This window comes from Lates calcarifer, linkage group LG5 (genome assembly GCF_001640805.2).
Source record: "Lates calcarifer isolate ASB-BC8 linkage group LG5, TLL_Latcal_v3, whole genome shotgun sequence".
Lineage (NCBI taxonomy): Eukaryota > Metazoa > Chordata > Actinopteri > Centropomidae > Lates > Lates calcarifer.
The window spans coordinates 28,162,999-28,175,154 of NC_066837.1; positions in this window are offsets into that span (position 1 = coordinate 28,162,999).

The following is a 12,156-nucleotide window of genomic DNA, read 5'->3' on the forward strand; positions in this document are numbered from 1 at the left end:
TAAGGACAACAGCTTGGTTTAAGCTTTACCACCAAAAACGAGTAAGTAGATTACATAAATAACATTAGCCACAGAGGAGTCTGAGGAACAGCATGAGAAAGCAGAGAGGACTGGAGAGGAAATGCAACCAAAACTGAACAGAACATGTGGAGAATTAAGTCACAGGTAAGGGAAAGTGGGTGGGTCATAGCTGCCATGTCATTCATTGAAGTCATGGCATGTGCAACTTTTCCGATATGAAATCAAAATCAAATCAGCTAACCACACTACTGACAAACAAAAGCTGTTTGGTAACCTCGGTCCCTACACAGCTAATGCATACAATTTCAGAAGCTACCCCAGGGAATACAGCAGAGTAAAAGGAGTGAACTGTATGGGGCAGGTGGGAGGGAAAATGCTCCCGAGGAGGATGCCTCAGTGAGCAGGCAAGGAGAAAAACTGCATTTTGACAAGTAGGAAATAAAATGTTTTATCAGTCAGTTAGTTTGGCTCTTATATATAAGCACGATGGTGATGTTGATTAGAGTCTTGTCATATCATGGATCATTTGCAAAGAGTTTTATTTATTTTCCGTGTTGGGCTCATTGAAATATACACTCTGTTTGGGCACTGCAAATATATTCAGCTACATCTCAAGACTTTGTTGCTAACAGATTAACCTTGACCCAACTTTGATTTCTTTAAATCCTGTATGTGTTCTGCTGGACCTTTCAAGCTAAAGCTGGCTCCCACACACATCTCAGATATATATTAGTACCAGTGTCTATTACACTGTATCTCTGCAGTATAGACTTTGAGGAGTCACACAAAATCAGGTTTTCACCCATGATGAACTCCCTACCATCTCCCAGCATACGTATGCACTCTGTCAGTAGAAGTGGCAGACTGCAGGGAATGACACATTGCTATGAAAATCCCATTAAATAACATAAAAACAGCAAGTTCAGACCAGATCAGCAGCCTGCGGGTTTGTGGCAGGACGGCTGCAGTCATCACTGTCTCGGAGCGGAGGCACCTCGGCAAGGTGCATCGTTCACTGACACAGGGCTGGGCCAGACATGACAGAGCCACATCTCCCCCTGTTGAGGGAAAAGTATACTGCTTGTCAAATCTCTGCATGTGATGCCACAAGTTGTAGCTGAAGCAGGTGAAACTGGAAGGCCGGTGTTGGGCTCACAGAGACATTAGAGGCCACACTCCTGTTTAAAGCCACATATACAGCTATTTGGTGTGGTGCAACATGACAGGACACATGTCAGCAGCTCTAACACATCTTGATATGGATGGTCTGATTAAACCTAAGGCTGAAACAGTGACTCTGCAAACATAGAATAACATAGAGACAAAAATCGATGTTTTCAAGACTGAAAAGGACAGAAATGCTTTAAGTAAAAAGCAAGATACAGTGCTAGAAATATACCAATGTGATGATGTTGCTAGTCTGTTACATATGTAACATGAAAGCACCTTGCATGACTGACTGAGTTATAAAACACACTAATAAAACACTAGAAATTGTCTGTTAAATATTGCTCTATAATAGACAGTGCTGAGTCATACTGGGGCTCTTTAATTGTATTGCTGTTGCACTTTCACCGTTACATAACTCAAATGATTAAACCATAAATCATGTTTACAGCCGTGTTCAATATGATGTTACATGGCAGGACAGGATACTAATATAAATGAATTATATAATATAATTATATAATTAAATTATTATACCTTTAGTGTATTATATGGTTGGCCTCATTGAATTTAACATGCATTTCTTTCAGCGTTATTATGCTGGGCTACAATGTGTGCTGGGTAAATATTTCTAACAACACTGATATATGAATTTATGTTGAAAACAAGGGATTTGAAAGTAAAACTGTGTCAGTAATTTACAATTTGGTCATGGAGGAAGGCTTTTAATTCATAGTCATCAAGAGATTTTACCCCGTATGCATGTCAGCTAGCATCGCTCGTTTCCATTTTTTCCCTTTCACTTGGCTCCAGTTAATTAGAATCCATTAAAATGCATTTCATAGCTTCCATAAATACATCATTAAAACAAAATGCAAATGACTGAAAAATTACACAGAAGTTGTAAAGCGAGCAGGGTGATTTTAAGGAGGAAACTGCCTCGGAGAGAATTAAGGGACACTCCAGTCAGTAAACCTCCCAAATTCTCTCACTTATTTCCATGTACTGTATATGTACTACTCTCATTTTTGAGTGTCATGGTTAATTAATACTATGCAACAAATATCATACATAGTGAAACTACGGTGGCCCCGAAGGTCAACATTTCAGAAAACACAACAACATTTCACAAAATGGAAAGGGAGGGATAACAGCTCTTCTTTGTGATTGGACAGAACCCCTGTCCTGGAATGATCAGAGTCAATGAGTAAACAGAACGCTCTGTGATGGACCAGCGATCAGTCCAGGGTGTACCCTGCCTCTCACCCAGTGTCAGCTGGGATAGGCTCCAGCCCCCTGCGATCCTTACGGATAAGAGGTATAGATAATGAATGAATGACTGACTGAATGAGTTCACAGAACATAATATGAAGGCCAGTTTCCCATGCTCACTCTATCTCTCTCTATCTCACTTACACACACACACACACACACACACAGATAAAGTGTGAGAAAGCCAGTCTGTTGTTATGGCTCTCTGTATATAAACTTATCTTGTGCGCACGAATGCCCTCATACAGCCTATACACTCATTTTCTCTCTCATTCCGGGAATCCTTATGCTCAATTCTATCACCCACCAACCAACACATCACTGGATAAACTCTGAATTGGTTTCACAAACCTTTTCTGTTCATTGAAGAGCTGTTGTCTCTCCCTTTCTGTTTTATGAAATGTTGTAGTGTTTTGACCTTCAGGGCCACTGTAGAAATCATTAAAATACATAATAAAATATCCATTCTATGACATGAGTTATGTCGCAATACGAGATCAGTATCAAAATAATCTATGTACTGCAGTCCCTCACAACCATGAATCAGACATGTTTCAGATAAGACTGTCTGCACCTCTGATGGGGATTTTAATAACAATATAATAATATATAATAACAATATAGTATTTGCATTGTTTGCATCAGCAGTCACACCCACACTGAAAACAAAGATGAGCTGACAAAAGTGTTTCAAAAGAAGGACTGTGTGTGTGTGTGTGTGTGTGTGTGCGTGTGTGTGTGTGTGTTCTGGCATTATGACAAGAATTAATGTTGGAAATCTCCAAGGAATTATAAGTTCATAAAATAGTGTTCAGTAGAGTCCAGTAATCTGCCAAGTAAGTCTAGTGAGCTCAAAATTTAACTCAGTGGCTGTGAGTTTCACTTGAAGAGCACCATTAAGATAAGCCTGCTGGAATCCTGGGTACAGTATGTTAATGTTCCTGGACAGAGGTCAAACCCTAAGAGAGAAAAAGAGACCATTTGCATAATATATGCTTGCATGAAATTGGACATGAATGTAACTTTCTTCTTCTATACAGAATCTGAAATTAAATTGACTTTAACTAACTGCATGTTACAATTAGACTCGCATCACCTCATCCTCATCTGTGCCACAACAACTCCAAGCCATGCTCAAGCACATACTGTACACACATATATTTCTGCACAGATGCACAGTTATGTAAACCACCCTATGGTGATACAATAGCAGTGCGTCTTCTCCTTCTCAGCCGATGCTAAACTCTCCTGTAGGCCATATTTTATTGTCAGCTCCTATTTATGCTAAGGCCAAGGGACAAATATGCCCTTTGCAGTCAAAACAAAAGATCCCTTTGAGCTGCCCGGTGCATACCAAAAGCAAGGCATGTGCAGAAACCTCTGCTATGAATTAAGGAGTGATCAGGAAAATGCAAATGCATGGCATATACTGTGTGCTTATGCTGCATTTCCATATCAAACGCTGTGATCAATTCTTTAGCCTTTTCTGAATGCTAAACTTGTTGTGTGCTTGTGTGCATATCTGCAATTTTAATCCACTGAAGATTCTAATGGAGTTCAGTGGTTACAAACAGTTTATTTAATTTGTAAGCCTCAGTGTTTGTGCATCAGAGTGATTGGATGTGTGTTTTTCCAAATAAGTCTACAAAGGCTTTTCTATAAATCTTTCGTATATGGCAAATATTGTGTCACTGATCTGTGAAAAAACACATGTAGAAATGTGTAAACAAACTCCAGAGACTGAACAGGTCTGTGTTGTATACATTATTGGCTCAGTACCAGTTGCCTTTCAACATAACAAGGTTATGAGCAAAGGCGCCACTCCCCTCTCCTCAGCTGCAGAGCCAGAGCAGTGCCCCTGTGGGACTTCCCCCTTAATCAAATCAAGCATTTCCAATAGCAATTAATATTAGAGCATGCAAATTGCCCAAGAGAGCAAAGTGACATTCCCTCGATGGGCGCCAGGCTCCAGCTCTATCACTCCTCCCTGTGCCCCCTTTCCTCAGGGGACAGTGAAAGTGTAGGGCTGGCTTGTTAACTGTGGCCCTCTTCCATAATTCTGCTTTTACCATACAGAAAGGCCTCTGCTCACTCTCGCTGCCCTGCACTGCTAAAGTGGCTCAGCAGACATCTTCTGTGCAACTCATCCATATTGAAGCAGCATGGGCTGAGTTTTTTTGTCACCAAGATGGGTCAAATCTACAAAATACTGGATCCTACACATAAATGGTGAATGGCAAATGGACTGCACTATAAAAAATGATGTTTTTGAACATGTAATTTCATTAAAATTGATATTATTTTACAATTTTTTAATGTTTTATCAAATCACAAATAATATTTAGGTAAAAATGAACAAAAACGTAATTTGTGAATACATTTTAATAATAACTATTGATAAACAGATATTTTACAGACTAAAACTTGTCTTATCTATCTATCTATCTATCTATCTATATATATATATATATATATAAATGAAACAACCAATTACAGAAATCAGTCCTGTGTTGCAAACAGCATTTTTGTCTTGTGCTGATCTACAATAATATTGTAGCATTTTAGGAAGAAGGTGGAGGGAACTTCTCAGCATGCAATGGGGTTGTCGACACAAGGTTAAGTTAAATTGTTTTTAAATCATTTTAGCTGTTACTTGGCACATGTCAGTTCTTAAAACAAAGTGTAGGGCATGCACATCCAAAAAAACTTTTACAGGTACTGGGTCAAAAAAATGAACATGAAACAATCTCATGAGGCAAAAATCATCAAAAGACTCATACACTATGCTAGTAGTTACCAGTCAATTTTAATGTGACAACAATGTTTCAATCTGCTGGAGATCTTTGTCAGACAGTAGGCAGTCAAAAGTTTCTACTGGGAACTGCTAGTACAGTGTGCAGGTTTTTTGTTTGATTTTTGCTACAAGTTAGTTCTTTACATTGTATCCACAGTGTTTTGGTAGTTAACAGTTACTAATGTTAAAAATGTATATTTGGCACCATAAGTGAAGTTATGTGCATTGTTAGTAACCCCCTAGTAATCACTAACATATTCATGCATTTGGATATAAGGAAATGGGTCCACTGATATGTCAACTATAGGACTGCCTTACCTCTGCAATTATTATTCTTCCCCAGAGAAAGTTTGGGTAGAATAAGTCTTTGTGTCAAAGACTTGTTCAATAGAAAGTTATAATGGTATACAACATTTACCATGGCTTGACTGCAGTTTCTATTAAACAAGGATTTTTACCAAATTATAACAGGCATTTTATGCCTTGTTCTGTCCATGAGCTAACCCCAGAGGAAAAGTGTTTTTAAATGTCATAATACTAAATGCAACTGCAGTGCAACCAGACTGGGGACACATTTTGTTTCATCCACACCTTCTACCAGCAAGTCTAGTTTCAATGGTATAGAAGTGACGATTTCCCCCAAATGAAGCCTAATCAGTACATGAGTACAAGTACATTCCACTGCACATACAGATGGCACAAATTCACATAAACATGCAGAGAGATAAACATACACATAGACTTGCTTGAGCTAAAGTAGCAGGCTTTCAGCTTGTCTCCACACACAGATATTTGCATCCAGGCCTATGCATAGCAATATACATGAATATGCATGAATCAGTGTCACCTACACACACACACACACAATGGCACGTATGCACATACTCACACAGCCCTGAGCTTAAGTAACGGACTGTCCTCTTCCTGCCCTTTCTTCACAGAGTTTTCCCTCTTCAAGCAATTAGGTCTGTTTCCTCCAGTTCCTGTCATTAAGCTCAGCTTTTAATTGAACATGACGTCATGGGCCATTGAATCTAACATTATTAGAGTTGGCCCAAGTAATGTATTGGGAAATGAAACAGACTCAGTGTTCATTATAAGCTGAAGACAACCACCATGCTCAATCAGCAAAATATCTAAAATTATATCCAAAGTTGCTGCAGAAGGTTTCACCATGGCTTATTAATAATGCTTCTGATTTGAATAGTTGCAGGGAAATTCTAGTATTAAAATTTCTAAAGGAGTGGAGTTTGCTGTATTCAGACAGTTCAGGTAATACCATTTCAGCTGTAGAGAAAGGAGAAAAACATCTCTTTCATTCTTTCATTCTTGCGTTCATTGTAGCAAAGACCAACTACACAGTAGCTATCTGGGGCATTTTGAAGCAAATGGGAAGAGTTACTTGACACTAGTGTGACACTAGTGTGACACTAATCTACTTTGTCCCAAAAGGACAGGGAGGTCAGGAAAGCTGAATATTTTCCTCTTCTAACCTCAAAATCACTTTTAACACATGAAGCAGGCAGCTCAGGTGCATAGACCCATGCAGGAGAGAACAGTTATGTAATGTACAGTACAGTAGTTTGAGGTCAGAAGTATAGCTTGCTGGGCTAATATTTCTTCCTGATTTATGCAGACTTAAACAAACATGTGGATGCCTTGGATCTCTTTGCAGCCTCATTGTACATGCTGAGCTGTTTTGGTCAGTTACCAGTAAAATCATTTAGCTTTCACTAATGTGAGTCTTATCTAAATAAAAAGTCAGCAGTATGAAAAGCAAATGAAACAGTTGTCATAATTATGAGAATACACTTACAAGTGCAGTGCACAGAGAAGATCATGCACACCGAATGTTTGGAATGGACCGATGTTAAACATGTTACAAGGAGAAAGACTGTGCAAACCCTGCATTCAAAAGTGATAATTAAGCACTTAAGCAATTTTAATGTACAGAAAGGAGCCGAGCAATCACTTAACCAAAACTCCAACTGCAGAGCCCCACTTGCTGAACTGAAACACAGCCAAACAGTGCAATTCTTCATGATTCCCTCTGTTCTGAATCAATGGATTGTAATTTCTATATTATATTAATATACTACAATCCGTTGATGCAAATTTGATCCAATTAAATGTCTAAATCCTGAGTCCCTTAAAATATCATTCATTTGCACCTGAAAATAGACTCTAAACATAAACCAAAATATAATATAATATAAATATAATATAATATAAAATATAATAGCAGTATAAATAATTTCTAATTATATCAGCAGGTGTTATGCAGAGTTGTAGGAGCAGCAGCAGGCTGAGTCACAGCTCAGACTCTACAGCTCCAAAGGCAGAAATACCTGCAGAGACAGAAGAGGAGAGAGAGACGGAAGAGCACAATACTACAGGAAAGGAACGATATTGAGTTAGTAACATGTAACATGGGATATGAATCCATACTGATGGAGAGAGAGAGAGAGAGAGAGAAAGAGAAGCTCAGTGCATCATGGGAAATCTCCCGGCAGTCTAGGCCTATAGCAGCACAACTAAGGGATGGTTCAAGCCTGTGCCAACCCTATAAGCTTTGTCAAAGAGGAAAGTTTTAAGCCGACTCTTAAAGGTACAGAGGGTGTCTGCCTCCCGGACCGAAACTGGGAGAAGGTTCCACAGTAGAGGAGCCTGATAGCTGAAGGCTCTGCCTCCCATTCTACTGCTGGAAACCCTGGGAACCACCAGTAAACCAGCATTCTGGGAGTGCAGAGTCCTAGTGGGATTGTAGGGGACTATGAGGTCTTTAAGGTAAGATGGAGCCTGACCATTAAGGGCTTTGTAAATGAGGAGGAGGAGCCAATGTAGAGAGGCTAACACAGGAGAAATATGGTCTTTTCCTAGTTCCTGTCAGTAATCGTGCTGCAGCATTTTGAATCAGCTGCAGAGTCTTTAGAGACTTGTTGGGGCAGCCTGATAATAATGAATTACGGTAGTCCATCCTAGAAGTAACAAATGCATGGACTATTTCTGATGTGTTGGGGACCAATTATAATGACTTCAGTTTTATCTGAGTTCAGTAATAAAAAATTGCTTGTCATCCAAGTTTTAATGTCCCTAAGACAAGCCTGAAGTTTGGCTAGCTGATTGGTTTCGTTAGGCTTCATTCACAGATAAAGCTGTGTATCATCTGCATAACAATGGAAATTTATGGAGTGTTTCCTGAAAATGTTTCCCAAGGGAAGCATATAAGGTGAAGAGAATTGGACCAAACACTGACCCTTGTGGAACTCCATGTCTAACTTTTGTGTGTATGGAGGAGTAGTTGTTAACATGTACAAACTGAAGCCTATCAGATAGATAGGACTTAAACCAGTTTAGTGTGGATCCTTTAATGCCAATAAAATGCTCCAGTCTCTGTAAAAGGATGTGATGGTCAATCGTATCAAAAGCAGCACTGAGATCTAACAAGACAAGTACAGAAACAAGTCTCTTGTCTGATGCAGTTAGGAGGTTGTTTGTAACTTTTACAAGTGCTGTCTCTGTGCTGTGATACAACCTAAATCCTGACTGAAAAACCTCAAATAAACTATTATCTTGTAGAAAGTTGCACAACTGTTTTGCAACTGCTTTCTCCAGGATCTTAGAAAGAAAGGGAGGTTAGATATAGGTCTGTAGTTGGGTAATATGTCTGGATCAAGAGTGGGCTTTTTTAGAAGAGTTTGAGGTGGCTGTGTTAATTTTAATTAGATTATTGTGACTAACTCCTCTTTTGCTGACCTTCAATTTAGTTAATTTAAGTGGTCGGGGGGCAGACACAGTCTCTATGGGGTAATGGAGGGGTGACTGATCTAAAGGAGGCACAGAGAAGCGTGTAAGACTGCAGCTCTGTCTCCTGGCCTGAACTCTGGATTCTCAGGGCTTTGGCTTCCTAATAAACCCTGTGAGATTTCTAGATATGAGAGATGCTCCATCAAAAATGGGATGAATGCCGTCTCTCCTAACCAGACCAGAAGCTCTTCCAATGATCTACAAAGCCCGCATTGTTTTCTCGACAGCAGGCAGTTGAGCACCTCTCGCCCAATGTCAGCTGGGATAGGTTCCAGCCTCCTCCGCGACCCTTAATGGATAAGTGGTATAGATAATGGATGGATAGATTGTGCCGGAAACATATATAAAAAACAGACCCTGAACTACTATGATTGTCTATAAATGTGTATATATTAAAACGAATACAATACTTTTTTTTTTGTCTTTAACATTTTCTGTTGTGTACAAACTTTGATAATGCAGACTCGGTGCAGTTTCTGACTGCTTTTGTTTTATCTACTCTCCAGTTTGACCTCCTTACTTCATGTGCGCTGAAAAGATTTTATGCAATGTGACCATACCTGATATCTCAAATATTGTTATTTCTTTTTCTGCAGCAGCCCAAAGTTATTATGGCATGGATATTTTTTGCTAAATATCCATGCAGCTGTAACTTACCCCTATAGGTGTCCCACCCTTGTCAACACCGTAACATTTTATGTAATCCTCTCGCTGTTTACTTCCACCAAAAGCCTCTCCTCTCTCCGAGTCTCCTTCACACTAAATCCGCAGTAATACCAGCTTGTATTGGCAGCTTGGTCCCATGGGGGCACTGCACTGCACTGCACTACCTTGAGATGTCAGCAGAGCCAGCCCTGTTTTGGAATTGATCTCTTGGTAATCTTCTCTCTCCCCTGGGCACCCAAGCATCTTCTGGCTAAGAACGATTAAAGAGTCCGTCAACCATCTCCCCCTGCCTCTGCTTCATTCATAACCATTCTGCCCGGGCCCCCTCGACTCTCGTCAGCAGCAGTAGAATCATTGCACATCAGTAATGACACTGCCCTGTGGCCTCTCTTCTCTTTTGTTAAGGACAAGCAAAGCCTTTGGAAATGTGCATCATGTGAACTATGATGACACTTTCCCATGAGTAACACAGTTATCATCATTGTTATTCAGATGATATATGTTCCCTGGATGCCTGAGCTGAAATATGCACTGTACACTGGCAACATCGATATGACTCAGTCAAACAATCAGTCTGTGTTAGTTTTGCCATTGCTGTGGCCATTATCATTATCACCACTGCTGCTCCAACCACAGCTATTTTAAGAACTGTATAATAAGTGTAAAAGATCTAGCTGTAATTACTCCTATTCTTTCTGCACTATCACTCCACTTCAGCATCATTATATTCTGCACTGAAACTTGTTAAGGTTATATCCATGTTGAAATTAACATCTTCATCTTTAATGACTCCATCCCAGTTTCTCATCCCTATTTATGAGAGTATCCTTTCTGCTTGACAAACTGGTCTAAACTATCCTCAGCAGAGCAGGAGAAGAGGAGCAAAGAACTTAAAACTGGTGACAAATTACTGTTAAGTTTCTCCCAAGAAAGTTGTCTATAAAAATCTGGGAAAAACAAAAGAATAGCTTTTTTAAATGTGCTTGAGTATTTTGGCTGAACATTCTCTCTTCTTGAGTTTTATTTTCCAAAATTTGTTGTTTCTAGCAATTTCAGATTTCTAGATAAACACTGTGTAATATTCATATTCAGGCCATGGGGTTTTTTAAAGCCAAGAAGGTTTGGCCCACATGGGAGCATGAATGTACAGTCTCCTCCTTCAGTTTTAAAACCATTTGACATGAGAGTGATAATGGTAACGAGTACTGTTTTACAGGTGGTAGGTGTTCACTTAGATTGAGCTCTGTTGACAAGGCCATTACATTCATATTTTTTGACATCTGTCAAACCAGTGGACATCTTTTCATTTGTCACTTGTCATGGATCTGCATGTTGGTCAAGGGACCAGATAGTCAACATTAAGCAAAACTACATTCAAATTCATACAAATTCTTTGGGAATTAAGTATCAAGATTTTGACAACACTTTTTGTGTGATAACATCAACCTTACCATTAGCATAAAGTGACAGCAGTGCAGTTAAAATGGTTCACATTCAGTTAAACAGTTACTTATTTTCACGTGTTACCCATTTAAAAAGCTCTCTGCTGACCTCAATACCCATCCATCAGTGGTGAGAGAATTTTTTGGTGTAGTGTAATTCTTGGACAACTGCTTGCACATAATGGACAGGCACAACAGACTGACTAATGCATATGTGAAGGTGCATTATAGGGCACCCAAGCACTCCCTGCACATACAGATGATACCATCACAAATGGTTTTACATGTTTGAATGTGTTTCCAGAGACATATAAAAACTTTGGTTAAGAAATTGTCAGCAAAACTTGCAGATTGATGTAAGTGACATCCACAGCTCTTTCTTGTTTGTGTACACCATACTAACAATGCTCACTATATGAGCTATATATCTATGGGTTTGGGTTTAGGCTGCAAAAAATGCTACAGTACAGGTGAATGTGAAAATGAAATGAACATGCCTGACAAAAACTGGCAAACCTGAGTTCCAAATCTAAGCAAACGACAGTGATGCATTCATTTTTCTTTTTCTTCATCTTTTGGGCAGTCTACATGGCAAATTTGCTTCTCAACCGTGAGTGCATATTTATATTAATATTCTGACAGAAAAGGCTCTTTTATATAGTTTCTTGATTCTTTGAAAGCACGTTAGAAATATATCATCGCTAAATGTGTGTAGAAGAAAATACAAACACATGCTTGTTTTCTTTTCTTTATGGGTTGAATATTACTTCCGCAAATACATAGTATTTCTTTACAAATATTGTAAGAAAATGAAAACACAGTTAACAGACTTCTTTCCATTTAATAAATATGATTGTAAATGCATAAAACAATTACACACAGCACAGTTGAGGTCAAACAAAAACACTGTAACACCTTACCGTCTGTTCTCATAGAAAAGCTGTACAGTAATAAAATTCTTTTTTTTAATTATTATTAATATTTCTC